General features: G+C 46.7%; 1 protein-coding gene across 4 annotated transcripts in view; it reads left to right on the top strand.

The window, feature by feature from the left end:
* Frmd4a (FERM domain containing 4A) overlaps positions 1–16849 on the top strand; it is a 600187-nt gene that overhangs the window by 374968 nt on the left and 208370 nt on the right. The window contains exon 1 of one of the 4 annotated variants that reach the window (XM_029471440.2): positions 10948–11126. The exons of the other annotated variants lie outside the window; for them this stretch is intronic. The gene's annotated coding sequence lies outside the window, so the exon portion shown is untranslated. Of the gene's footprint in view, positions 1–10947; positions 11127–16849 lie in introns of those variants that run through there. 4 annotated transcript variants of the gene reach the window in all.

Below are 16849 nucleotides of genomic sequence, written 5' to 3'. Positions count from 1 at the left end.
GGCAATCCCCGTGAAAAGGTCATGACCCCCCCCCAGAGGAGTCAAGACCCCCAGGTTGAGAACAGCTGGTCTAGCGAGTAGATTATGATACCAGCATCAGCTTGCTAAGCAAGGGAAGCCCTGCAGGAAGAGACATGGAATTAGATGCAATAACCACTAAGATTCTGTCAAAAATCAAAACAAGCTATGAGTCTTTCAAACCTCTAAGTGTACAGACAGAGTTCCCTGAGATGTACAGACTTCGAATCTGGTTAATTTTGGTGTGTGATGCTTACTTTGTTTGCAAGTTCCTTGATAATAAACATTTATGTCAAAATTAATATACAGCAAAAATTATGCCATGCTACAATGAATTCAGAAGGTGTTGGCCAGCTTCATCTCAGCCCATCCATGTGTTAATTGGCTTTTTATTAGTACCACAAAACACCTGAGAGAAACAACAGGAAGAAAACTGATCTTGCCTCACAGTTTGAGAGATTTCAGCCACTTCAGCCCCGTCTCCCGTAAGCTCTTGGTAAGGCAGAATCTTCTGGAGAAAAAGGAAGGAATGGCACACTGAAGTCTTTCACCACGTGGCAGCCAGGAGGAAAGGGCCTCCGTAAGATAGGTCCTTCCTGCTAGGACACTCACCCCAGTTGCCCGCTTCCTCTTGCTGGGCCCCGCCTCCCAGCTTCTGACATTTCCCAAAAATATCACAAGTTTATGAATCCATCAGTGGACTGAGGTCCCAACCTCATGATCTAGTCTCTGCCTATTTTTCTTACAACTAAATCTTAAGACCTTAAGGCCTTCAGGGACAACCGTAACACTGTCATTGAATGTGTCACTGTCCATTCATGTGACGGTGACAGACTGACTTTAGGCTTAGGGGTAAAGGACTTATTTTGGCTTATGCTTTCTGGAGGTCTCCAGCCATCATGGTAGGGAAGCTGTTGTGGCAGGAATACCTCCGTCCCTGGTGGAGAGAACCTGCAGCAACAGCTTGCTCTCACTGGGGCAATCCTGAAGAAAGCAGAGAAAGCAGGTAGAAACCAGAAGCAAATATGATTTTCAAATGTTCAGCTCTAGTAACCTAGTTCTGCTGGCCAGGCTCCATCTCTTAAGGTTCCACAGCCTTCAGAATAGCACCACAAGCTAGATATAGACTGAGCGTTTAAATCAGGAGCCTCAGGAAATTTCAGATTCAAACCATAACAGTGAGGACCACCTCCAGGAATCTGCAGCACTTCCCCAAGGTGTAGCCTGGCTGTCATCCAGCTTTATCCGCCAGCTTCCGGCTTCCTGCTTCCTGCTTCCCAACCGTTCCTAAGACCCCACCCCCAAACACCAGCGAGTGTCCTCACTGCACAGTTGTGGCTGGCCCACATCTCTCTTATAGACACCAAGACACTGAAACGGAGAGAGCACCCGGGCATGGAGCACTCCTGGAGACTCTGAGATCAACCCACCTCTTTGTAGGTGTGGGGTTTTGGCAAATTGCCAAATCTTTCAGAGCTTGGGTTTTTGGTTCTGAGCAGTGGGAAGTGATAATTCTGTGTGTGACTGCAGTGAAGATTCAGGTAAAGTGCACAGTGTGCCTCGGGCCACTTGTAAGTGGTAGATACCATCATGGCAGTGTTGGACGTCACTCACAGTTAAGGCTATAACCACCTCCTAGAAACTTTTCTTTCTTCTTCTTTCTTCCTTTGCTTCTCCCCCACCACCTCATTCCTTCTGTTTGTTTCTCCCTTTAGAAATTTTTATCATAATTTAAAATTTTTTTAAGTTCACACAAACATGTATTCTACATTGAACACATCCACTCCCCCATGTCCTGGCTCCCCCTTTTCTCACCTCCCTCTCAGTCCCTGCTGTCCCCTATGACAGTCTCTCTTCTGTTTTCATGTCATATCTGCTGTATACGACTTTCTGTACCTAAATAAAATCTAAGAATCACAAGTGATAAGAAAATTAAAATATTTGTCATTCTGAGATGAGCTTGATCCACTTAGTGTGATTACCTCCGGTTGCATTTGTTTTCCTAAAAATGGCAAAATTTCTTTCTTCTTAATGGCTGAAAAGAATCCAGCACATGCATACATGCCATTGCCTTGATCCATCCTCTGTTGGTGGACACCTAGCCTGGTTCCAAAGCTTAGCTCCTGTGAGCAGTACTGCAGCAGACGCTGATGTGCAGAGGTCTCTGTGCTGTGTTCATTCTGAGTCTTTTCGGTAGATGCCCAGGAGTGGTGGAGCTGGGCCAAACAGTAGATCTGGTTCTGTTGTGTTTTGTCAAATATCTCATGTCTGGTTGTTTATGTATTATATGTGTGAGGGTGGGCTTTTGCCATGGTGTACACGCAGAGGTCAGAGGACAACACCCAAGAAGAGATGCTTTCCTTCTTCTATGTGAGTGCCAAGGACCAAACTGGGAAAATCAGGCTTGGCAGCAAATGTCATTAACTGCTGAGACAGCTCATCACCCCGTTTGTCTCTCTGTCTGTCTGTCTGTCTGTCTGTCTGTCTGTCTGTCTACTTGTCTGTCTACCCATCTATCCACCCACCCATCACCTATGTCTGTCTGTCTGTCTGCCTGTCTGTCATGTATCTATCCATCTATCTGGGACTCCTCCACACTGACTTCCGTAGTGCCTGGACCAATTTATATTTCAGCAGCACTGTCTATGAGTGTTCCTTTTGCCCACAGCCTTTGCCAGCATTTGTTGTTACTTATTTTCTTAACAACTGCCACTCCCACTGGGAAGAGATGAAATCTCAGCATACTTTGGAATTGCATCTCTGATGACTAGTGAGGCTGAGCATGTGTCCATGGCTTTTGTCATATGTATGTCATCTATTGAGAACTTTCTGCTCCTTTCATTGGCCCATTTATGGATTGCCTTATGTGATCTCTTGTTGTTTGACTTTTTATTTAGTTCTTTATATATTGTGGGTGTAAATCCTCTTTCAGATGCATAGCTAGCAAAGATTCCCCTCCCTCCGGAGGGAATTTTCTTTATAAAGAGCACAGAAAGTCTCCTCTGATGATTTATCCCCAGGGGACTTTCCTTGTCTCACTGCGAATTTCCTATTCCACTGAGGACTCAACCTTTTTTTTTTTTTTTTTTTTTAAGAAATGGCCTGTAAAGACTTCCCAAAACACCAGTCAACAAATAATAATAGTACATGCAAGAAAAGCTCAGATGTCCAAAACCAAGCAGTAAAGAATTCATAGTGCTAATGGGGTCTTGAAGATGTGTTTCAAAACAGAAGTGTACGTCCTCCATTAGGAAGGCTTTTTAAAAGATTCCTTTTTCTTTTCAATTCTGTGTATGTCTGTGTGTTGTTGTGTGCACATGCTTGCAGTGACCACAGATGCCAGCAGAGGATATATCAGACACCCTGGAGCTGGGGTTACCAGTGGTTGTTAGCCACCTGACCTGGGTGCTGAGAACCTGACTCCAGTCTCTGCTACAGCAGTATGCATCCTTAAACACTGAGCTATCCGTCCAGGCCCAGGAAGAGTTTTTGTTGAGCCGCTACAAAGTCTATCCCAGGTACCCCTGAAAGAGATAGCACCCAGTGTCAGGCTTGTAGCTGCCCCAGTTCAGTTATGTTAAGTGGACCTACAACTTTCACTACACGAAGTTTCATGTAAACACAGGTCAAGGCTATTTCCTGCCATCCCAGACAGCTCCCTCTCCCTCTCCCTCTCCCTCTCCCTCTCCCTCTCCCTCTCCCTCTCCCTCTCCCTCTCCCTCTCCCTCTCCCTCTCCCTCTCCCTCTCCCTCTCCCTCTCCCTCTCCCTCTCCCTCTCCTCCCTCTCCCTCTCCCTCTCCCTCTCCCTCTCCCTCTCCCTCTCCCTCTCCCTCTCCCTCTCCCTCTCCCTCTCCCTCTCCCTCTCCCTCTCCCTCTCCCTCTCCCTCTCCCTCTCCCTCTCCCTCTCCCTCTCCCTCTCCCTCTCCCTCTCCCTCTCCCTCTCCCTCTCCCTCTCCCTCCTTTTCCCTTTCCCTCCCCCTCTCCTTCCCTCTCCCCCCCTCTCATTAACTGGATAGATTTAATTATAAAAATCTATTGGGTCTAATTATAAAAAAAAACCTCAGCCTTTGCCCCCCCTCATAAAGCAATAAAACAAAATTAAATGCACAATATACAAAGTAACACAGTTTCATGACTCAGGATACAATATATTTCTTAAAATAAAAACAGAGCACTATGGAAATTCCTACCCACAAGACATTCCCAACAAAGAATAGAACTCAGATAGCCGAGAAGGTGCTTATGGTTAAGAGGAGAGAGGGTGGGGAGCACAGAAAAGGGGCTTCCCGGGGTGAGGAGGCTCTGGGTTGCCACTAAGGAGTGACTGGGCACCTGGACAGCACTGAAAGGGAAGCTCTCTAGCCGGTGCCCACACATACAACGTGATATAGAAAGGGAAGAAGTAACAGGGACCTCCACAGAGATGCATTTCCTGAGAGGTAGTGTGTGTGTGTGTGTGTGTGTGTGTGTGGTGTGCCCTCGTGAGTGTGAGGTATGTATGTGGAGACCAGAAATCAACATCAGATCTCTTCATCAATTGTTCTCAACTTTTTGTTTAGCTTGGCCAAGTTAATACATATAAATACTGTCTCAAAAAACCAATAAACAAATCAATACTGTATCTTGATCATATTCAACACACATCGCCACATCTCCCTCAGTATCCCCAATATTTCCACCTCCGCTACCCCCAAGCATCTCAATAGAGTTTGGTTGCCAGCTTAAGATTTGAGTTGATTAATACATCATCTGTGCAACGTCAGAAGTTATAGCTAAGTAAGGGATTCTTGCTGATAATCTCATCCATTCAGTTTCACAAATGTCTCTGCCTTTGCTGCCTATTGTAGCAAGGCATTCAATAACAAAATCAGTAAGTTCTACTTGACTGGGAGGTCACTAGAGCAGACACTAGAAGGAAGACATTCCCAAACATGTGGCCAATGAAAGGGACATAGCTGAGGGATAGCTCTGGCAGCAGACTGCCTTAGTTCAGTGACATTGCTGTCACCCTCTGTAAGACTGGGGGTAGCTAATCAAACCTCTACACATGATACATCCTATTACGTATAAGTGGTGGTAATAGTGGTGCCCATATCAAAGGGCTATTGAGACAGTTAAATGAGTTATTATATATAATGAGTTGTTATATTGAAAGCCCGTAATGAGCACCTAGCACTGGGCAAGCATTAACTATTCACGTTAATATATATTTCAGAGGGAATAAACAGAGAGAATGGTCCTAAAAACCAAGCTTAGGTACTTGAGAACACTTTTAGTGGGAGTTAATTTCAGACCGTGGCACTTGCCACAATACAACTATTCCCTGGGGGCTCAACCTTACATCAATTAGCTTGGGAGGCTTTGGTTGATTCTTGTCTGTTTCTGAAAGACTTGCCTTGGATTTATGTTGTCCTGGATGGAGGCCACCTAATCCATGATTCCCAACCAGAAAAATACTAAGCAACTAATGTCACGAGAACACAAATTTATAAAAACATAGCTATTGGGCTGAAGAGACAGTTCAGTTGACAAAGCGTTTGCCACTCGCATGCGGACCTGCATTCAGATCCCCAGCACCCAGGTAAAAAGACTAGGCATGGTAATATACATGTGTGCTCTTAGCATGGGAGAGGGTTGAAGATACACACTTCAGGGCAGCCATTCTAGACAATTGCTTTGCCCCAGGTTCAATGAGAGACCCTGTCTCAAAAAAATGGTGTGTGTGTGTGTGTGTGTGTGTGTGTGTGTGTGTGTATGTGATAAAGGAAGACACCCAACATAGTCAAACTCTACACTCCATACAGACATAGGCTCTCTTGCTTATACTAGTCTCTCTCGCTCTCTGTCTGTCTCTCTGTCGTATGTCTCTCTTTGTCTCTCTCTCTCTCTCTTTCACACACACACACACACACACACACACACACACACACACACACACACACAGAGATGTACACATGCACCAGACACACACATATAAAAACTTCACTATTATAAAATTACATCATCATTTTATAAACTAGTGAAATAAAACACAGCTGGTGGATGATTATGTCTTATGTACACCAGGGACCAGAATTCTAAGTACTTTATCCCAAGCTATAAGAGGAGGTAGAATTCTTTCTTTAATGATTCATTTCTTTCTTTTTATTTTATGTGCATTGGTCTTGTTTGCAGTTTTATTTGTGTGACAGTGTAGGATCCCCTGGAGCTGGAGTTACAGACAGTTGTGAGCTGCCGTATGGTTGCTGGGGATTGAACCTGGGTCCTCCAGAAGAGCATTCAGCACTCTTAACTGCTGAGGCATCTCTCCAACACCAAGATGGAATTCTTAATGTTTTATACAAGTGACCCATAATTGCCTCTTCATTGCTTTTGAAATGAGGAGAAATAAGGACTGGGTAGGAAAATATAACAGCGTTCATATGAAACCTGCCCAGCGTTTTACCCTGCTCCTGAGAGCTTTCTCTCCATCCTTACAACATGGTAGAAATATGAAAGTATGTTTGTTAGGAATAGAGAATATAAAACTGAAGGTTATCCCCCAAACAGTGCCAGCTGGGAAGCAAGTGGAAGCACAGCCACAGGGGGCAGATATGTAGAGAGTCTCCCAAAGCCATCACTGCCTCCTATCTTAGTTAGCTTCTGCCCACACTTTGCAATGCAAAGAGGAGAAATCTGTGGCCGCACCCACTGAGTCTGATAGCATATTCAAGTACATTTAGAGGGGACTGCAACATCGAACAATAAGAGCTCCAAGTCTCTAAAAGGCGACTCTGGGTTCCAGTGCAGTGAACAAAGACACCAAGCAAGATCCTTAATGCTTTAAGACTCACTCTGCATCTCAGACTAGGAATGAACTCGTCTCCACTTACAGGAATCTTGTGCTGATTAGCAAATCTTTGCAATGTTCTTAGCACTAGTCTAGGTAGATTACAACTACCTTCTTCAGCTCTAACAGCAGTTACTAACTTCAGTGGGAGAGGCAGGGCACATGGTCAATGACATCATGTGGGGGTCAGATGGAAACAGTTTTGGAGGATTGATTCTCCCCTTTCACCCTTGTTTTGAGGTAGTGTCTCTCTTACTGTTTCTTGCTGTGTAGAGTGTGCCGGTCTGTGGTCAGAATACCAGTTCTCTGATCTCTGCTTCCCATCTTGCTGTAGGAGTCCTGGATGACAGATACACGTCATTGCCATGTACAGCTTTTTATGTGGAGTTCATGGTACCTGAACTCAGGTCATCAGCTTTGCCTGGTGTTGCTATGAAGAACCATGGCCAAGGCAGCTCTAGGAAAGAAACGTTTCACTGGGGGCTTGATTACAGATTTAGGGTCCTGGTCCATTATCATCATGGCAGGGGACATGGTGGCATGCATGGCATTGGAGCAGTAGTTGAGAGCCAATTTGTAGGCCAAGGGGAGGAGGGAGGGAGAGAGGAGAGGGGAGAGGGGAGAGGGGAGAGGGGAGAGGGGAGAGGGGAGAGGGGAGAGGGGAGAGGGGAGAGGGGAGAGGGGAGAGGGGAGAGGGGAGAGGGGAGAGGGGAGAGGGGAGAGGGGAGAGGGGAGAGGGGAGAGGATATGGGCTTCTTCAAACCACAAAGCCCAACCCCCAGTGACACTTCCTCCAGCAAGGCCACACCTCCTGATCCTTCTCAAATAGTGCCACTTCCTGATGACTAGGCATTCAAACATTTGAACCGATGGGTCATGGGGGTGGGAGAGGCTGTTCTGCTATGCAGCTATGTTCTTCGGTCTCAGTGGCAGAATGGCTTGTGTTTTATCAGGAGAGATCTCTGAGGCATTTGTTTGTTTGTTTGTTTGTTTGTTTTTTACTGTGATCTCCTAGTCAAGCTATAGTTCTCTGGCATAAGCTATCTACCTAACTAATGTGCACTTGTACACATTTCATTCACAAATGAGCAGCGTTTCAGATTATCCCCATTTTCCCTAATTGCCATTTCAAAATATACCAAAGAAATACGTTTCAATTGAGGTATACTCTGGGATCCCACAAGTACTAAGCGGGAAACAGATGTGGTTGTAAGAGTTCCAGAAGAGGCTATGCTCCATATATGGAACCCAGAAGAGGCCACTCTCAATGTGTGGAACCCAAACCTGAATGATAACAAGGATCTAGCTACACAGTACATAGAATAGGCCTGGATTGTGGCAGGGGATAGAAAAGTGAAGGAAAGCTCAGAGTGGTCCCAGTGCAGAAAGGAGACAGTGAAGATAAACGTGAGATGGACCCACAGGATAGTGGGAGGCAATGAGAAGCCACCACAGCCTCTAACAGAGCAGTGATATAACCCAAGTAGCTTCTACCGTCTTGGCTGCTGGGTAACAAGGAGTTGAATGAGCACCTGGTATATATGGGGACCTGGGAGACCGTTATGAAGGTGTGGAATAGATGGGTGGCTGGTACCCTGGTGGGATTGATGCTTCCAAAGGGTCTGGTTCCCAGACTCACCTGAATAAGCATAGTGTTTATGAGTAGGAGCCTGGAAAGATGCAGAGAAGTTATAGGATCGAATCTGACTTTTGGAAGAACTGCTCCAGCTTGTGTGGCTAATGTTTAAAAAGCAGGGGATGCGTGGCTCTTTCTTTACAACATCTACAGTCAGTGGTAACTCATTGCACGCCAGACACAGTTAGAGGTCAGTCTCTCACTCCCCCTCTCCCTCCCCCTCCCCTCCCCCTCCCCCTCTGTGTCTGTCTGTCTGTCTATCTGCAAGGACCAAAGGCAACTTCAGGAGTCTTCCTTAATCATTCTTTACCACATTTTTTTTTTTTTTACAACTGTGCACTCACTGCACCACCGCCTGGCTTTCTTCTCACTGGGAATCTGAACTCAGGTTTTAAAGTAGATCCCAAACTCAGAGCCAAATGCTTACACGATGATCAGCGCCTTACCAGCTGAGCCATCTCCCCAAGCCACTCTCTAGGAACTTCTGAGTGGAATTCATTTCTTTAGGCTAGTGATCGATCCATGAATGTAAAGAAAGAAGAAAGGAGAGGGGATCCCCTGTCCCTGCTTGAGGCTTGGGGGTGACTGTAAGGCCACCCCTGTCCAGGAACAAACCTGGAAGAGGATTTCCCGATGGATGGGACTTCCCATGGCATTGCAGTCTCAACAGCCAAGGTGACAAAGCAGCAGGGGTCTCAGCTAAGGACCCGAAGAGAGTATATGGAAAAGAAGCATTACAGGACTGAACATCAGCTCAGCTTTGCAGTCAAAACAGGCTGGAACTGGAAATGGCAACTCAGTATTTCCCCTAGCATGTGTGAGTTCAGTCCTCTGAACTATAAGAAATAAAGTGTGTGTGTGCCCGTGTGTTTGCATGTGCGTGTGTATGTCAAGAAATAAAACTGCTTCTGACAGTACCAGCAGAGGAAAGTGGCCCCAGCCTCATTGTCAAAGAGTTGGGCTTTGTATTCGTTTAGAACCATTTTTTTTTCCAGAGCAAAAATCTGATTCAAACCCAGTTTCACATTCCTTCATGATCATATCAGCCTGAAATGAGACTGGTGGCCCTTAGTGCAGATCCTTAAACACTCACCCATCAGCCACCCCAACAGTACTTGCAAAGTATTTCTCTCTTGTTGGGTGTGAGACCTCTGAACTGTCAGAGATTCTCACAGCGGTCCTTGGAAGAGAATCTAGAAGAAGGAAGAGACCATTGGATGTGAGCTAGAGCCTGTAGCTCAGAGGTGGAGCTTTGGCCTAGCACCAACAATGCCTAGGTGTCATCCTCCACATAAATGCAAGGATTTGTTTTCTTGATAAAAGTTTGTGAGTCTTCACTGCCGGGGTAGCCTGGCAATCACGGTGGTGAAGTGACTCCCTTTTGCTAGGGTAAGATGAAACCTCACCTCTGACCTGGAGGGTTGATGGATGCATTTTGAAAACCAAAGAGATGGCCAGGTTTTGAACAGAGATTTAGACAAGTATTATTTTGCTAAGTGGATGCTTGTGCCCCACTACTTTTATTTTATTTTATCAACCGTGTTTTGACAATTCATGGGGGGAAAATGTGTCTACAGCAATTTGAGCTCATCAGGCAGTAAACATTTAAACACACAATGTGAATTGAGTTATTGTTCTTGTGAGTTCTTTTCTTGCCTGTTTTTGAAAGGGAGCCCGGCTGGTTCCTTTGCCTCCCCCAGGTCTCTTGCAATGGAAGTCTCCCTCTCCTAGGGACATAGAGAATCCTTGACAATAGCCCTATGACTGGGTTATCTTATAGCAACCTCCATTCTCCCGGAGTTAAGGGGAGATTAACATTCAAGACAATTGGACTAGATCGAGGGGGGGGGGGGGGAGTTGCGCCTCCAGCCATCGGATCTGCATTCTCTGGCTCGCAGGGTAGGAGAGGGGCTTGCGGCATGGGCTGGGGCTGGGTGGGTTTGGGTGTCTGGTAATGAAAAGGGGAGTCCTCCAGATCACAATCATCCTCCTTAGCATCTCCTTAAGCGCTTCAGATGAGCGCAGCCTCTCTGGTCTCCGAGCTAACTTTGCGTAGCTTGCGGGTGCGGCTAGGAGCACTGGGAAAGAAGCCAGAGGCAGCTCAGGGGGGTGACTTGGGGTGTCCTTGGCCGGATTGGGCGCTAGGGAGGCAGAAGATCTCATTGTTGTCCTGGGATCCAGTGGCGAAAGGAGGCCCCTCCAGCGGGCCCGCGCTCAATCCCTGCTTCGCAAGCGGTGGAGCGGCCACCCCGCCAGGCTCCGGTGCGCGGCACCATGCGGAGGAGCGGGCACCGCGGGCAGCGGGTCTCCGCGCGGGAAAGGGGCGGGCTGGTGGCCGTGCGCCCTGGCGCTGGGCCAGGCTCGGCGTGAGCAGCGGCGCGAGCGGGCGATGGGCTGACGGAGCCCCGTGGCGGGCGCGGCGGGGACTGGGGTGGCGGCGGGGGCGGGGACGGGGACGGGCGCGCCAGCACCGGCGGGGCGGCTGTGGGCGCCGCGGAGGAGGCGGAGGCGGCGCCGGGCTCCCCAGGCCGCCTGGTAGGCCAAGGGCCTGCGCCCGGGACGAATGGGAAGCTGATTTCCGTGGACTAGCCTCTTAGAATCCGAAGTTCCTCGGCTCCTTTAGAAGAGCACAAAAAATAAAAGGTAACGTGTCTTTGTTTCCCGGTCGCGGTGGCGGGGAAGCGATTGATGATGCTGTACTTCTGAACCATTTTCGGGGCTGGGCTGGGCAGCAGGAACCTGCCACTTCTTTTCTGGGGGCTTGGGGGCTTTCATTTCGCGTCTGTTACATTTTTAAAATGCAAGCCCCACGTGGGGCAAAAACGATGCTACCTTCTACCAGCCCTTCCCCCTACACACACACACACACACACACACACACACACACACACACACACACACGTTCCTTTGGCATCACAACCCACACTCTGAATTTCACATGGAGAAATAAAAGGTTTCTATAGTCTTAGCTGGTTGGGTTTTTAACCCCCAGCCCCCGTGTACAGTCGTTTGGGTGCCGGAGAAGGCTCTTCACAAGGTGGCCGGAGGCCGGGCAGCCTCAGCTGCGGGAGCTTGATGAGAGGAACCGGCTTTTCCTTTCCAGCTGGCTGCCGAGTTTGATGCAGAGAAAATGGGAACTGGTGAGGGGAGAAGAGTAGGGGACCCCCGTTTGTACCCGCTTCTTTAAAAAAATGGCTAAATGAGGTGCGTCTGTACTGCAGGCAGCTGCCCAGATGTTGGTGTACATTGGGTTTTAGGAAGGTCTCTCCAGCGCGGCTCTTTGAAAGGCGTGTGGGCTGCCTGTGTGTAACCAGTAACTCACTGCCTTTCTCTGGTCCCTTGCTTGTTAGCAGAGTAACTGCTCAGTCAATTCAGACAAATTTTGCTAAATTTCCAAGGGATGGCTGTTCTAATAATAGCTCTAACCGTGGCTCCTTAATAGACATCCTCATTTTGAATGATGCAGCAGTGCCAGCTCTCTGGGAAGCGTAGCTTGCTGAGCGCTGAGCTCCAATGCCTGGAAAGGACTCCCTGACCCCACCATGAATGGACCAGGCGTTGCCTCCCCTATGAATGGAACATCCCAACAGAGGCCGCTGCTGCTGCTGCTGCTCCTGACTCCTTTCAGTTGGAATCCTCCCGGAACCTGATGAGAGGGATGCTCAGAGAACCTAGACAGGCACATTTCTAAATATAGGATGGTCCCTGCTGGATTGATGGCTGCGTTTAACTGCAGGATGGTTCCACTCCCTCTACCCCCAACTCAGCACGGGCTAGCCTCAGCCTTTCCCTAAACCTTTTGATTGATGTGTGGGAAAGCACCAGTCAAAAAATCCCAGGACAAACTGCAGAGTTCATAAAAGGCGGCCACCACAGGCTCTGGGGAAAGTACCTTTAGAGCTGGCTGCAAATCTGCATCCCTTAGACTTCATGAACCAGGATATGCATGTCTGCATCAAAACATGCAACAGAGTGCTGGGGCCTGGAGAACATTTCATTGTTTGTTGTTTCTGGTCTTTAAATTGCATTAAGCTCATTCATAGCTTTTGGCCCCTAAAAATCAGAGTCTCAGAGCAGCAGAAAGTCTGTTTTTAATGCTCTACAGTGTTACTTGTCTCTCACAACCTTGAGTTCAGGAGACAGGCTAACTTGTGCATTGTCTTCTGTAGACTAAGTGATCCAATCTCTTGCCAGCGAAGTTTTCCCAAGCACAACAGGAATAATAATCCTGTGGCGATTAGATTGGACCGCATTTCATGTTTAGACGTCACAAAGCCTCTTCCATTTACTTTAATTGGAGGTAATATTTGGACATGGTTTGAAATGATGCTGTAGGGTCTAGTCAAGGAACATAAAGTTGCCTCTAGAGAAGTTGCCAAGAAGTGAGGGCTAATGTGAGTAGAGATAATATTATATTTATTTATTTATTTTTAAGTTAAGTCTTCTTGAATTATGAGAGAATTGTTTTAATAGACATGAGGATTGGGGAAATTCTCCACTCTCTTTTGTTTGAACCAACTATGAGCTGTCACCACTGTTGCTCTATTCTTTTAGTTTTTGTCCCGAACTAATTTGCTTAATAAGACTTCTTTTTATGGCCCTGGGCCTCCGTAATTTTAGACATCTTGACAAGTCCCCTGGTAGCCCAGCAGGTGGCTAGTGCCATTAGTATGATTTTGCCATTGGGGAAACTGAGTCCCCTTGAGGTTCAGCAAGTTTCTGGTTTCTTAATCCATGAGATTTGTATACCAGATGTGTACAGTAGTGATTTAATTGTCCCAGCAAAGTTAGAGCCCAAGGCCAAGATAAGAGATGAGGCATTGTCTGGGTCCTGGAGCTTTGGGAAAGCACGCAGAATGGTAGGTAGGCAAGTGTAGTGGAGGAGAATTCTCTTGAGTCAACCTTGGTCTGAGAGAGAGAAATGTTGCCATTGTTCTATGATAGGAAGTAAGAAGAACTGAAACTGTCAAGAAGTCTATTAAGGAGCTGGGCTGGGTGGCTTTTGTCTTTAGGTAATTGTGGGCTGGCGGTTAGACCTCCCCAAAGACTGTGACTAATTTTGCTTTCTAATTGCTGAACTTGTGCTCACATTGTTTATGCTAATGACCTCTTTTCCCAGATATCTCGAAAATCATATTCTTATCATTTACAACTCTACACTTACCCTTATTGCATTTAAACTAATACTCACTGGGTGCCTGAGATCAGGAATTTACACTTTAAAGATTAAAGCACAACAGCTTTGTTCTGGAGAAAATTCTAGTTTTGTAGGTTGAATTGAGACATACACATGTTAACAGTTAACTAGCTTAGGAAGTTATCTTAAAACATGCCGTACACAGCATCAGAAAGTCTGAGTCTGAGTTCATCGCCAGCTTTTTAAGTCTCTCTGTCTCTCTTCTGTCTCTGTCTCTTTCTGTCCCCCTCCCCCTGCCCCTCCCCCTTCCTCCCTTTAGTATTACGCATTAAACCCAGACATCTTGCATGCTAGATTACACAGCCGTAGGGATTCTAGGGAACTTAGCTACAGACACCTGGCCCTTTAAGGTTTTTATCTAGAAGTAAGGTCTTACCAGGTTGCTGGAGCTGCTTTAAACCCTCTGTTTAAGGCAGGCAGGCAGACCTCGAACTTGTGGTCCTCCTGCGTCAGCTACCAGAGTAGCAGGGATTGTAGGCATTCACCACTAGCCCTGAATAATCCTTTTCTTTCCTCATTCTTCAGTCCTTTCTCTTGGTTTCTTCCTTTCTTCTTACTATTATCAGATATGCTAGTAAAACTTGTTCTAGAAACCCCCGCTTTGTGTCTCCTTGAGAACTCTCCAAGCATCTCAATTGGAGGTGACTTCTGGGGCCTTATAGAAGGGCCTATTGAGCCTATATCCTATACACTATTTTGTTTGTACTGAAGGAAAAAGAGGGACTGGCTTCCCTACCTTACCAGGCTTGTAGACAACTCGGGCCTATATTGCCTGTGATATCCCTAAGGATATCTCCTGGATCCATCCATCTCTACCTTGCTCATATCTGGTCCTGTGCTGTGTACTACTCTAGAGGTATAATAAAGAGGAACAAAAGGAGATTCTGGACATCTCTGTAAAGAGAGGCCTGCAGCATGAACAGCGAGGGGGGGAACCAACTGTAGAATGCTCTAGAAACCTCTCTACCCTGGGCAACATCGTAGAGTCCTAGGGAACCTGGAGAAAGGGGCTCCTAAAATCCAGCTTGCTGGGGAAGGGAGAGATTTGAGTGTTACTCCAGCATTCATTCTAGCCCCATTTAGAAGAAAGCACATTGAGAATGTTGTCCACTTCTGGTTTTGTCTTTCCCAGAATAGCTCTCTTTAAGAATACCAGTTAAGAACTGGTGCAGTAGTGTCTGTGAGAGCTGTGGGCTGCAGCGTCAGTATTCCACAGGAAGGCCAGGTAACTCCACTGCTTGTTTGGACAGAATCAATGAGAACACAGCTTGTCACACCACTCTTTCCAGCAACTGAATTCGCCAATTCTCTCCTTGGCCACCCCTTTTTCCATCCCTAGGCTGAGCATATCTTTTACAAGCCTGCTCTTAAAGGGAGCCAGGTCCACTATCAGAAACATTGTTCTAGACCTACCGATATAGGTCATCTTTTACAGAAAATGAGCAGAACTGATGTTCAGTGGTTATCAAATTCCATGATGCTAATTCTAGACGCCAGTGGCTATATGCCTTCTTTCTGATTCTTAAGGGTATTGGTAGAAACTAGGTACCCCACTCTCCGAAGAAATCCTTACCTTGAAAATAGAAATTCCTGCTTAAGGATTCAAGCTACAGTTGGTGATGAGTTACAGGGTAATGGGTCCTGAGTTACCAATGGCCTTATTACCACCAAATAGTCCAACAAAAAAACAGATGAGCTGGTGGTCTCAGTTTGAACTGCATGTGTAAGCTCCCCGCAGGCATGGAAGCTGGCTCTGTGTCAGAGCCATCGAGCATAGGATCTCTCTGGAGGGAAGTGTCATTTCTCTCCTAGGCAGTCTTTTCTGGATTTTTATTGAAAATGGTATTCCAGGTGTTCATGATATAACAGGAGCAAAAATTTGTTGTCCACAGTCAGAAGCATTGGCAGGTATATCATAGCCTCTGGTTTAACTCTGGGCACATCTGCATGTTCCTTCTTGTGCCTGTTTACATATGTATTTGCCAGTGCATGGTTCTTGCATACTTGGGGAGGGAGGGTAGGTGTGGGCACTGATACATGTGCATGTGTGGGCCAGAAGACATCCTCTCACCATTTCTCAGGGTCCATTCACTTTCTTTTGGATAAGATGTATCTTAGTGTTCTTGAATCTTTAGGTAGGCTAAAGTAGCCTGGTCAGTGAGCCTCAGGGATCCTTCCATGTCTCTGTCTTTCTGGCCCTGAGAATACAAGGGCATGCAGTCTTGCCAGGCTTTTTTTTTTTTTTTTTAATGCAGGCTCTGGGACTTGAACTCATGTCCGTTACCAAACAGGACTGGCCTCTCCTGCATACTTTTGTCCATTTAACATTGAGTACATGTGACCCACTGCTGCCAATGGGAACTTTATAGGTTCTTGAACAAGCAGAGCTTGAAACCATGCTCCAACATTGATCTACAGAGGCTTCATTAGAGACCTGATGTCATGACCAGGAGTCATTATTGTGATGCAATATACTAAGCCTTCAAACAATAAGTTTTTGTTTTTGGAACAGGGTCTCATTCTGTAGCCCAGATTGGCCTTGGACTTGCTATGTAGCCTGCGGTGACCTCATACTCATAACCCCCCGTCTCAGCTTCCCCAATGCTAGGCTTACAGGCAAGAGCCATGCCACTTTCTTTGAGCAATAATTTCCCACTTGAATCAGCTAACATTTCCCCTATAACCTCATGCCTGCTCCCCACCATTTCTACCAAAATTTGCCTGATCTGTCGATGTCCTTGCCTTTCTTTGTCCCTATTGAATGAGGAATGCATGAAAAAAAAAGATGTGTAATGGGGAGTTAAATTGATGCTGTATGGCGGCAAATGGAAATCAGAATGGGAGCATCTCCAGGCTGTGCCATTCATAATCGTAAAACGCACAATTAACGCTCTCCCCACATGCCTGTAAAGTGACGAATCCAAACTAGGGACCCAAATAGTGCAGAGCTATCTGGATCTGAGTGACACACCTACATAAGCTGGGTAACTCAGGGCTGGCTTGCCCACTTCCTGGCTGCCTCTGACTACCCCCCAGTAAATATCCAATATTTATTTCTGTGTTGCTCAGAGAGAGAAAGCAGAGAGGGGGGAGGTGATGAGGACACGAAGCAGACTCAGAGCTGAGCACAATGTGAGGCAGTGTTCTGCCTTCTCAATCCCCTTTTATT

The sequence above is a fragment of the Mus caroli genome, unplaced genomic scaffold (genome assembly GCF_978045245.1).
Source record: "Mus caroli unplaced genomic scaffold, Mus_caroli_1 scaffold_2, whole genome shotgun sequence".
Taxonomy (NCBI): domain Eukaryota; kingdom Metazoa; phylum Chordata; class Mammalia; order Rodentia; family Muridae; genus Mus; species Mus caroli.
This window is presented reverse-complemented; position numbering and strand designations above follow the sequence as displayed.